Below are 12,822 nucleotides of genomic sequence, written 5' to 3'. Positions count from 1 at the left end.
CTGTTCAGAAAAAAATATTTGTCCAAGAGGGGTTGTAAACAGCAAAAGAGACAGTCAATATGCATTCCGCAAAGTTGACAATTGCAGTGCAATAGACTGGTCCATTGGCTGAAACTCTGGCTGATACTAAACAGAGGGGAAGGGCATAAATATTAAAAAATAATAATGGTAATAACTGAAAAAAAGCTCAGTGATTAAAACGTTACATGTATTGGATTAATGTCTGTTATGAGGCAGACAGCAAACCAAGATTCAAAGATGTAAAGAAATAAAGCTTATCAGTAGTACAGGAGCAACGTTTTCGGAGAGAATCGGGAGAGATGTGTACCTCCTTCTCTAGTGGGATGTCCCAGACGTAAAAGTAGCGGCGAAAAGCCCCTGTTTATATTTCACTTCCGACCCGACAGCATATGACGGCAGACGTTTAAGAAAGGAGGTCAATGCGCATGAGTCAACATTCATGGCAGCGTAATGACGTAGAAGGACATCAAACGGCAGCGGCCATATTGGAAAATCTGATGCCTATACAGAGATGGAAAGGGTGGAACAATGTCTGCCAAAACACCATAAAATAAGGAATGAAAAAAGCTGCTTGAGCATGACCAGGGCTAACACCTAAAAAAGTATCGTTCGAATCATTGATTAAAAGCCGATCGAGTGTCCTGGGCGTCCGTGCAAACCACTTGGATTAGAAACAAAAAGAGGAATGGGCATGTGTGAAGTGCACCAAAAGTAGATAACAATTGATTTTTAAAAAAGATTGTATACGATCGCAGAAAATTCAGCATCCATTTGCCAAATAAAAGAATAGAATTTTAATTTGATGATGGGTAGTCTATTGGAGAGGTTCTCTGTACCCATATCTTCCAAATATACAAAAAAGGAGCACAAAAATGGAACTATATAATCAGGGCCGTCTTTACCGCAGGGCAAATGGGGCAGGTGCCCTGGGCCCTGTCACTGTTGGGGGCCCAAAGCAACCCCCTTTGAAAAAAAAAAAAAAAAATTTTTTTTTTTTTTTTTTTTTTTTTTTTTAGGGGTCCGGAGGCCCCCAGGGGCCCGGAGGACCCCAGGGCCCCAGATGGCAACCCTCCCTTTTTTATTTATTTTTAAATAAAAAAAAAATTTTTTTTTTTTTATTAAACGGACAATTTTTTAATATATTTTTATTTTATTTTTTATTAAAGGGACAATTTTTTTTTTAGAGGTCTGGGGGTCCCCAGGGGCCCATAGTTCCCCAGGGCCCCGGATGACAACCCCCCTTTTTTTATAAAAAAAATATTTTTATTTATATATACATAAATATATAAATATATATATATATATATATATATATATATATATATATATATATATATATATATATATATATAAATGTTTATTATTATTATTATTATAGGACCGAGGGGTCCCCAGGGCCCCAGATGGCAACCCCCCTTATTTTTTATAAAAAACATTTTTTTTATATATTTTATTTCTTTTTTTTCTTTTTATATATATATATATATATATATATATATAAAAAAAGAAAAAAAAGAAATAAAATATATAAAAAAAATGTTTTTTATAAAAAATAAGGGGGGTTGCCATCCGGGGCCCTGGGGATATATATATATATATATATATATATATATTATTTTTTTTTATTAAAGGGCTCAGAGTTCCCCAGGGCCCCATGTGGCAAACACCCTTTATTTTTTTTATAAATGTTTATTTTTTTATTTTTGTTTGTATATTTTTTTATTTATTTTTTATTTAAGGGCCCAGAGGTCCCCAGGGCCCTGGGTGGCAACCCCCCCTTTTTTTATAAATGTTTCTTTATATATATTTTTTATTAAAGGGCCCAGAGGTCCCGGATGGCAACCCCCTTTTTTTTGTAATATATTTTTATTAAAAAAAAAAATATTAAAGGGCCCAGAGGTCCCCAGGGCCCCAGATGGCAACCCCCTTTTTAAAATATATTTTTTATATATATTTTTTATTTCTTTTTTTCTTTTTATTAAAGGGCCCAGAGGTCCCCAGGGCCCCGGATGGCTACACCCCTTTTTTATATATATTTTTCCTTATTTCTTTCTTTATTTCTTTTTTTGTAAATGGCCCCCCGCTTCTAAATTTGCGGCAGCCCCCCCCCTGCTTTATTAATTTCAGGCGGCAGCACCCCCCATCCCGGTTCTCTGCTCCAGGGGGCCCATGCCTGAAGCTGTGTAAGTGGCCCCATAATTCCTGATGGCGGCCCTGCCTCCCGTTAAGCCCCTGTGCTGCCCACAAATCAGGCTGAAAATCATCAGCGGCACGCAGCCAGTGACAGTACTGCTTCCCTTCCCAGTGTTTTAAAATGTACAGCACCCCTGGCTTCCCTTTAGATGCGCACTTCTCCTTTCCTGCCACTGGGTGCTGCTTGCATATAAAAGTGAATTAGAATGTGATTTTATAACATCCCCAGTTTGCTCTTCCTGAGGCTGACTTCTTCATGTCCTGCTCCTCAAGGTATGTCACTGTTTGCTAATCTATATTATAAATTGAAGTTTTCTGTAGAGTGTGCCCAAAGTCTTTATAATATTTGATGATTCACTGCAGGTCTGGTCAGTGTTTTAAAAAGTTCCTCTATTTTACACATGGCATGGCATGGGGTCACAGCACCGTCTGTCCATTCTGCTTTAGCACCATGGGACCCCATGCCATGCCATGTGTAAAATAGAGGAACTTTTTAAATAACAGACCAGACCTGCAGTCCAGGCTGAGTAAAGCCTCAGAGCAGATGACATTACTATCTGTATTTAACTGCTTGATGGGCTTATTTTGGGCCTGGCTGGTTCACATGTATGTGTTTTGGCGGCCCACATTTGTGCAGGCACAGCAGCCCATTCATTGAATGGGCCGCCATGCCTGCGTTTCCTGCAAAGAAAAGCGCATGCCTCATGTAATAGGCTGCGCACACGGCACGCCTATGCCCATCAAGCACTGAAATACAGCACTGTCTGTCCATTCTGCTGTCTGCTGTGACTTATCTGCAGTTCCCGCACTGTCAAGCTTGCTGCATTTTTAGATGTTTAGGTCACGCTTTTAAAAACACAGTGCGTTTGTGTGTGCAAGAACTGCAGGTAAGTAGCATGGTGCAAAAGCAGAATGGATTTCAAGGCAGCTGTATTTTTAAAATGCTGAATGCACCTTTTTCTGCAGGAAACAAAGGCATGGCAGCCCATTCAAATCAATGGGCTGCTGTACCTGCACAAATGAGGACCGCCAAAACATACATGTGAACCAGCCAGGCCCAAAATAAGCTGGAGGGGGGCCCAAAAAAAAATGTTTGCCCTGGGCCCAAACCATATTAAAGACGGCCCTGTATATAATAGTATCAAAGAATTTAGTGATTTATTTATAAATCAACAAATGCAACACTGCACCGATAGACAAATAACATATAATAAAGAAAAATAAAGAAAAAACACAGAATAGGGAAATGTCATGGATATGCAATAAAGTCTGGCAGCTTACCTGTCTCCATGTGTTCATTAGAGGCCTGACTCTGTTCTGGCTGCCTTTTTATCATCTCTCCTTCCTGTATGGTCCCACCCCAGGCCATCCCAGGAAGTCTATATTGACTGTTGCACTGCAGGTCTGCAATGCTGTTCAACTTTGTTTGTAGCTTGAGTTCCTGTCTGCCGTGTGCTAAGTTAACCTTTCTGTGTACCGATTTTGGCTCGTCTCTGACTACTCCTGTTCGCTTGTTTCCCTGACTTTTGGCCTGTCCCTTGGTTACCCTTGTCTGCCTGTTGCCCCGACCTCGGCTTACCCATCACTATCGCTTGTGTCCTGTGTGCTGCTTTCCGTCTCTCCCTACGGAGCGTGACCTAGGGGACCCCAGGGGCCGCGACCTGGATCCAGCTGCAGCGAAGGCCATCCTCACCACCAGAGGCTCTGGTGAACACCAAGCTGGGTCTTAGACTCCGCGCCCTGGGGAATCTTGGGCTCACGCTTCCTCTCTGTTCGCAGCAGTCGGCTATAGGGTTCACTACCCTGTGGTGCATCCCTGACCCTAAGGGGTTGCACTTGTCACCTGGCCACAGGTGACCTGACAGGAAATAAAGCACAAAAAGACAGAAAATCTAAATTTAAAACTTAGAGCATCATTAAGGCCTGGATGTCTGAGTGCACATAAATTGTGAGTCCAGCGAGCCTCACGTTGTAGTAAAATGTTGTCCTTGTCCCCTCCTCTCTCGTTGGGGGGGACATGCTTAAGGGCAAAAAAGTGCATTTTGGAATCATCAAAGTTGTGGTAGAGGCCCATATTATGACTTATGGGCATCTCCATCTTCTTTCTTAGTACCAGGTAGACGTGATCCCAGATACGATGGAAAAGGGGCGTTTAGTTTTGCCGACGTAAAAGGCATTGCATTCGCACATCATGATGTATACCACCCCAATTGACTGGCATGTTGCTGAAAATTTGGGCTTGTAGATGCATCCATTGATGAGGATAACATGACGGGATACATAAATATAGCGACAAAAGCTACATTTATGACATGGACTGGTCCAACTTGTCCCAACTAGGATCTCTGAGTGTGGGGCATAATGGCTGTGCACAAAGTTGTCCCTTAAAGGGTTGATTCTGTTAAAAAACGAGTAAATACCTATTAAATTCCTTCATCTATATCACCTCCGGCATTCTAGTTTCTGTTCTCTCATTCACTTCCTGGTTTGCATCGTTTGTTCATGTAAGAACTACATTTCCCAGTATGAATTGCGGCACGCCCAGTAATTTACACCTCCTTGATGTCTCTAACACGTAGAGCGCGTCCTGCCACACAGATGTAGTTCCCAGGAGGGGGTGAGCATGTTACTGACCACCGCAGTAAAGCCTCCCATCACAGTGGTCAGTAAAATCAGACAAGCAGGAAGTGAACAGAACAGAGAAGAAATAGAGCAACTTCTGAGCAAAAACGAACAATGAGGAAGTGAAAAGAGGAATGTCTGCAGGTAAAGGATGCTTATTATGAAATAAAATAATTTCCTTTACAACCCCTTTAATTATCTTTGTATAGGTTATCTCAGGATAATCCTTTAAATGTTTAGAGGCAGTTGGGTCTCCCAAAAGTAGATACCAATACTTTTGCATTATGTCCCGTACCTGTCGGTGCTGACCGGAAAAGTGCGTAATCAGTCTGACACTGGTGTTTGTTTTAGGAGTTTTAGGGCCATGAATTGTGTTAGATCTATCCTGATTTTTCGCCTTTAAGTAGGCTTTTTTGAGACATTTGTTACTGTAGCCTTGTTGTTTCAAATGGAGCGGCAGTGTCTTTGCTTCTTGTTCAAACTGCTAATTTTCACTACAATTTCTCTTAATTCTGAGATATTGTCCATAAGGTATACTGGCTATCAGAGGCGGAATGGGAACTCGTGGCGTGTAGCAAAGAATTTCCCGCAGAGGGTTTACGAAAGAGTGTCAATCCAATTCTGCCATCAGAATTGATGAAGATCTGGATATCTAGAAAAGTCAATTTGTGCTGGCTGATTTCCATAGTGAACTTTAAGTTGTAACAATTGTTCCTGAGACTCTCAAAAAAGGAGAGCAAATCACTCTTATTGCCCGTCCATATAAAGAAAATATCATAGATGAAGCACCTTCAGATCGGTATATGCTGACAAAAGCTTGCATATCATCTCTAAAAAAAAGAGATCATGCTCCCACCCCCCCCCCAGATACAGGTTCGCATAAGAGGGGGTGCATTTGGTTCCCATAGCTACCCCCTGTATCTGGAGGTAGTGGGAGAGCGTCCAAATAAAAAGATGTTATTGGTTAAAATAAACCAAAGCAGATCCTAAATGAACCTGTTATAGGCTTTGGGCACCTCATCTTTTTCAAAAATGATGCTCTCCACAACTCCAAGGCCCAAGTCATGGGGGGATGGAGTTGTAGAGGGCCTCAGCGTCAAGGGCTATGTGCCATGATCCCGCAGGAACCGTGATGCCATCAAGGGTTCTGAGGAGATCACTGGTGTCCTGTAAATATGACACCAAGCCCTCGACTTGGGGTCTCAGGAAATCGTCAATGAGTTCACTGTACTTCTCTGTAAGACACCCATTCCCAGAGACTATGGAGCGTCCTGGAGTATTGGTGGAATGTTTGTGGATTTTAGGGAGGGCGTACAGGGTTGGAGTTTAAGGACCTGAAACAATGAGAAATTCCCACGTTCTTTGGTTGATAAGTCCCTGATGGTAGGCTGAACTGATTAATTGTCTATACTGAGTCGTGGTGTCGTTTACATGACTTTCCGGTATCTTTTTGTACCATTCAGGGTTTTGTAGCATATAACCATTGACTCATATTGATGATTTTCCTTTATGACCAAATTCCTTTCCTTGTCTGAAGGTTTTATGATCAGACGCGTATCTTGTTGTAAAGAGATTAGCGCCTTTTTGTTCAGACGTTAGATTAGATTGGGATAATCTCTTCCATTCAGTTTTGCATATTTCATTCGTTACTTGTTGGATAAAAGCCCAGACACTGGGCCCTCTCATTTTTTAACAAAAAACAGTGGGTTGATATGGCGCACTTTGGATATAGCTGTCTAAAAATAACAATAAAATATATAAGTGGAAAGTGGATGGGCAGGGAAGGGGTTAAAATCAATATCAGTCCATATATGGTATATAGTCCATGTAAGGAGGTATTCAGGAAAGTTGCTGAGTTAGTAGATGGCTGCCAGTCCAAAAAGCTAGAAGAGGCTCTGAGAACAAACAAGAAAGAGAACGGCGCCCTCTAAGTGCAGCATTTTTAAAACATCTTTAATAAAAAGAGATTAAAAAAAACTCACATTTGAGTAGAGATAATCAGGCATGTCAAGGGTTAAATGTGTTTCATCTGCATTAGTCCTGGTGGAGTGTGTACATCACGGGCTGATGGTGGAGATCTGAGTCCTGTAGCAGTCCTGTCTGCACGGAATGTGTACAGCGCTGGCCGGCGGCTGGGACGGAGATCGTGGAGGCTCTGTTATGTGATGTTGTTTTAACTTTCGGGATTCAGGCTGGCGGGCGGCGCTTCGTGATCGGGACATGCGTGTCCCTTCTTTAGGCTTGTCCAAAATCCACAAATGTTATTTTTAAAGTTATATGAAAGGTTAATTTACAAAAATAAAATATCATTAGAGTGGGAGAGAGCGTCAGTGTCAACATTGGAGGAAGAACAGAGGGAGAAGACTCAGCAAAACAGCGGAAAAAAGCGGCCTGGTCATGAATCGGGGGTAAATCTTCCAGCGGTCAAGTGGTTAAATCTCCCCCATTGTGTCTATACAATGTCAAAATTCATCTTGCAAAGTTGTTTTCTAGCAGACAAGAAATGCAAAGTTAATAGGCAGTTTTTTTGCAATGTTATAAAAAAAAATGTTCATATGCAAGCCACTTCTTATTGTCAGGTTTTATAGACTGCTTTTTCGTCATTGATAGGCAGTGAAATGTATGTAGTTGCCAACATTTAAAGCAGTGGTTCACCCACAATAACAACATTCTAGCATTAAATTAAGCATAGTAGCGCGAGCTACAGTATGCCTTTATTTTATTTTTTTGCCCCGTACTCACTGTGTAATCCTATAGTGAAGATTCCGACTCCCCGCGGGGAATGGGCGTTCCTATCCAGAGGGAAGATGATTGACGGCCGGCTATGGCACGTCACGCTCCCCGAGGATAGCCGGAGTAGGTCTCGGCTCTTCACGGCGCTATACGGCGCCTGCGCACAGACTATGCGCAGGCGCCGTGAAGAGCCAAGTCCTATTTTGACTATTTCCGGAGAAGCGTGACGCCATTCCCCGCCGGGGAGTCGGAATCTTCACTATAGGATTACACAGTGAGTACGGGGCAAAAAAAATAAATAAAGGCATACTGTAGCTCGCGCTACTATGCTAAATTTAATGCTAGAAAAAAAAAATGTATAGGGTGAACCCCCTCTTTAAACAAAACATTTCACAGAACACTTTTTTTTGCTGTGCATCTTGGAAACTATCATAGGCGGAGAAGGCATTGTAATAAGGGGTGGTGCATTTGTTTACAATGGGCATGGTTCTACAAGATGCATATTGTTAAACTATTGTACAATAACATTTTAAAATACTGTATATACAGTAAAAGTTATCATAAGGACTGAAACACAGAGAAGAAGGTACTGTTTTAGTAAAATGGTTTATGTATGTGTCCATGATGGATTGCTTTTCCGAGGGTGGTTAACAGGTGGCTTCCTCCTTACCCCATGTTTTAACAATGAAAAGTGTGCACCACTGCGCAAAGAGGGGTGAAAAACAGAATGGGGTGGTGAAAAGGGGGGCATGATAGTGATCACTGGACACAGGTCACTGGATTCAGGACACTGGTCCCAGGACACAAGTCACAGGACATGGTATAGCAGAGGTTAGTTAGCACAGAAGTGCTTAAAAGTACCTTAAACATGTACAGTAAGGGAGGACAGCCAGCCAGTCCAGGATGCGTAATCTCATTCCTACCGTTTACTCTTCCTGCCAGAGTAAAGAAGGAAGCCTGTGTTCAGAGAGGCTGAGGGTGTATTACTCTCCTTGGGAATGACTAGGAAGTCAATAAGATCTTGCAGTATTGAACACTAGATGGCGATGGTACCAGCTAATGCTAGTTCAGCTGGAACTATACTAGAAGTGTTGGGATTAGTATGTGGCACTGTATTACTTTGCAGACCAACACACAAAAAAGTCCCTCTCTCCCCACTACCACAGGTTTGGTGGCAGAAAGAAAGGATCTCCTTTGACCTGCAGATGTGAGTGGCAGGCTGCAGCTCAGTCGGGCGCCAGAACAGCATTGATTTCATGGTGGACACTTGTCAACTGAGAGATTCCTCTGATTCTTAGGATGCAGACAGCATGATGTTGATTTACTAAAACAGGAGAGTGCAAAATCTGGTGCAGCTGTATATGGTAACCAATCGGCTTCTAACTTTAGCTTGTTCAATTAAGCTTTACCAATAAAACCTGGAAGATGATGCAGAGCTGCACTAGATTATGCATTCTCCAGTTTTAGTAAATCAACTCCCATGGGACAAATAGGTAAAAAGTGGCACTGTCCTGGCAAATCCGGGACAGTTTGCAACTATGAATTTATAGTATGTAGATCTGCATAGGTGGACAGTTAGGGTTTTGGCCTTCTGCTAGGAGGTTCTCGGATCTGCAACCAATTATTTTATGTCCACATTTTATGACTCAATTGGCCTCAAATTTTTTAGTTAGGTTGTGTTACATAGTTACGCAACAGTGTGGGTCTACTTCTCTATATAAAAGGAGGTGAAAACAATGGCTTCTCCTGCTTGCATTAGGCTTGCCTGGACAATTATGGCTAGGCACATGAGTAACAAATGTCTACTTTTAGTCAGATCTGTCATCTGCTGTTGGAATGTTTAGGGCTCCAGACTGGCTGCACTCCAATTAATTATAACTGCTGCAGCTAGACTTAACACCTTTTCTTGCGTCTAAATCCTCCTCCTTGGTATGGGTCCCCACATTAGCTGCCTGTTATGCTGAATAAAATGTAGAAATCAAGTCTTATCTTACAAAGCCTTTTACTATACAGCAAATTCTTACATCATTTGCATTACTTATCGCTCTGTGCCCTATTCTGACTGACTCCTGTTCTCTTTTTTTTACAGTAAAGGACTCCTGTTCTCTTAATGACCTCTTCCAACTCACTAAAGGTTCTTTTATGCTGAATATTCAGTACTCTTATATAGACGTTAAACAGCGCCTTGAAAATGTATTCATACCCTTTGAAATTTTCCACATTTTGTCATGTTACAACCAAAAAACGTAAATGTATTTTATTGGAATTTTATGTGATAGACCAACACAAAGTGGCACATAATTGTGAAGTGGAAGGAAAATTATAAATAGTTTTCCAATATTTTTTACAAATAAATATGTGAAAAGTGTTGCATGCATTTGTATTCAGCCCCCTTTACTCTGAACTAAAATCTAGTGAAACCAATTGCCTTCAGAAGTCACCTAATTAGTAAATAGAGTCCACCTGTGTGTAATTTAATCTCAGTATAAATTCAGCTGTTCTGTGAAGCCCTCAGAGGTTTGATAGAGAACCTTAATGAACAAACCGCATAGTGAAGGCCAAGGATACCAGACAGGTCAGACGTAAAGTTGTGGAGAAGTTTAAAGCAGGGTTAATATAAAAAAACATCCCAAGCTTTGAACATCTCATGGAGCACTGTTCATTTTTTGGTGTGAGTCGATTGGCGTTCATCCTCGATCCTTTTCTGTGGCTCGGATCTTGGCTTTTCTTAAACAGGGCGTTGAGCAGAAGTTGGCTTTGAGCACCATCAAGGGCCAGGTGTCTGCCTTAGCAGTCTTCTTTCAGCAAGTCCTAGCCAGTCACTCTTTAGTCCTTACCTTCATTCAAGGAGTCCGGCATGTGAATATTCGGGAGATTTCCTTACCTACGTTGTCCCAGAAGGTGGCATTCTTGGTGGCTATTACCTCGACCCGCAGGGTTTTGGAGTTGGCTGCATTATCCTGTCGTAGTCCCTATTTTATTTATTTTTTTTAACAGAAGGAATCTTTATTAGAGAAAAAATAGCATTGTACATGTGAATAGCTGAAGACACTATTTGAGAATACAATGAGTTGACTTAACAGAGAACAACTAGTACATTATATGACCAGAAATAACATCATCAGACATAACAAATCCCATATCGATAATAATAAATCTAGCCTTAGGGCAAGCATGCATAAAGATATCAGGACTACTCAGCTGCCCACCCTAGAAGGGGGTCTAATTGTAGCACAGAGCAACAGATACCCTGGGGAAGGGAGGGGGAGAAGGGAGGGAAATGGGAGGGGAAAAAGGTACGGGGGAAGAGGAAGGAGAGAAGCCGGTGCCATGACCCAAATCTTCTATCTAGACCATGAGGTGCCTGGCCTCTATCCATTTTGACCATATTTTCTGAACTTTTTAGGACAATTGCGACCCATGTATGTTAGCTTATATAAGGGAGTGTGGCATTCACCAGCTTTTTCCATGCAGAGATCCGGGGTGGCTCAGGTGCTTTCCAGTTAAGCAGAATAGTTTTCCTAGTGTAATATGCACAGTAGAAAATAAAGTTTTGTATGTGTATTGGTAAGCAAATTGTCAGTCACACCCAAGAGAAGGAACAGGGGATCGAGCTTGATGGGTACCCCACTAATTGACCAAATGTCACGACCACCTCACGTCTATATCGGGGAACAGTCCCAAACCATATGTATAAAATTGCCTACTCCCATTCTGCAGCGCGGACACCAGTCGTCAGTCAAACAATTGATGACGACAGCCGCTGTGGCGTATAGTACACCCTATGAAGAAACTTGATCTGGACCAACCGATCTTTGGCTGCTATCATAAGGGGGACCTTATGGAGGCCCTTGGACCAATCTTCCTCTGTCAGGCTCGGTATGTCTCTCTGCCAGGCATTGAAAGCCCTATCAGTTCCAGTGCTGCCAGCGCAGGTGAGTCTAAAGTATATGGAGGATATGTTCTGTCTATGTCGCGGGCTGTGAGGAGTCGTTCAACCGAGTGCGGGGCTAAGGTGACCGGCTCTGGAAACTGGGCCCTAAGTGCGTGCCGAAGCTGTATAAACCGGAAATACATCCATGAAGGGAGTGAGAATTTGTTCTTTAGCTCATTAAAGGAGAGGAGACGGTCCCCAGGCATAACATCTCGAACGTTTTTTATTTCGTACCTGGCCAACATCTGCTGGTCTGGGACGGACCGCAAGTGGGGCAGCTCCGGGCTACCCCATAGGGGAGTGTAGGGAGAACAGATCCGGGGCTTCACCAGGGACCCGGAAACCCGTCTTCACACCCCTACAGTGGTTCTCATAGGGGTGGTAATGTGTATGTTAGGACGAGGCCCTTGGTACACTAAGGCCCAGATTCTCAAAGAAGTTACGCCGGCGTATCTCGAGATGCACGGCGTACGTGTATATATGCGCCGTACCCACAGAACCAGATATGCCTGAAAATAGTCTTTTTCCGACTACATAACTTTTCTACGGCGGCGTAGCGTGGGCGCATATTTACGCCGGGCGCATCTTGCGCTCCCATTGATTTCCTATTCAAATATGCAAATGAGGGAGATACGCCGATTCCCGAACGTACGTCCGCCCGATGCAGGCTACACGCGGTGCGCGTAAGCTGTACGTCCGGCCTAAACTTGCCCCTCATAAAGCAGGGGTAACTTTGCACCAGACGTGTGCAGGTCAGCTGGAGAGCAGCTTCAGCAGCACCGTTACGGACGAGCTGAGCAACCACACTTGCAGGACAACACATCTGTATGCCAACATGCCAGGGGCAGGCATGGTCATAGCACTACTAGTGTGTGCCCATGCGCGTAGAAGGAGGAGGGCACGGGAGAGGATATACCGCACGCGCATGAATGTCTTTGGCATTGGAGATTCGGAGGTGTATCGCATCTTCAGATTCAACACTGCTGCCATCCTAGAATTAGCCACAACCCTGCAGGATGACATCACCAGCCAGACACACCGCTCACATGCAGTGCAGCCACTGGTCAAGGTACTGGCAACACTGCATTTCCTCGCCAGTGGATCTTTTCAGCGTACAAGTGGAGTAGTGGCTGGGATGTCACAAACCAGCATGAGCAGATGTGTGCACCAGGTTGTCCCCGCAATCCTCAGACGCATGTCCCACCACATCATCAGACCCACCCAGGAGCATCAGCAGAAAAAGGCAATGACGGATTTTGCCAGAATTGCAAGATTCCCACGCACCGTGGGGGCCATTGATTGCACACATGTGGCACTAC

The sequence above is a fragment of the Rana temporaria genome, chromosome 2, assembly GCF_905171775.1.
Source record: "Rana temporaria chromosome 2, aRanTem1.1, whole genome shotgun sequence".
Classification (NCBI taxonomy): Eukaryota; Metazoa; Chordata; class Amphibia; order Anura; family Ranidae; genus Rana; species Rana temporaria.
The sequence above is the reverse complement of the archived record's forward strand: the minus strand, read 5'-3'. Positions refer to the sequence as shown.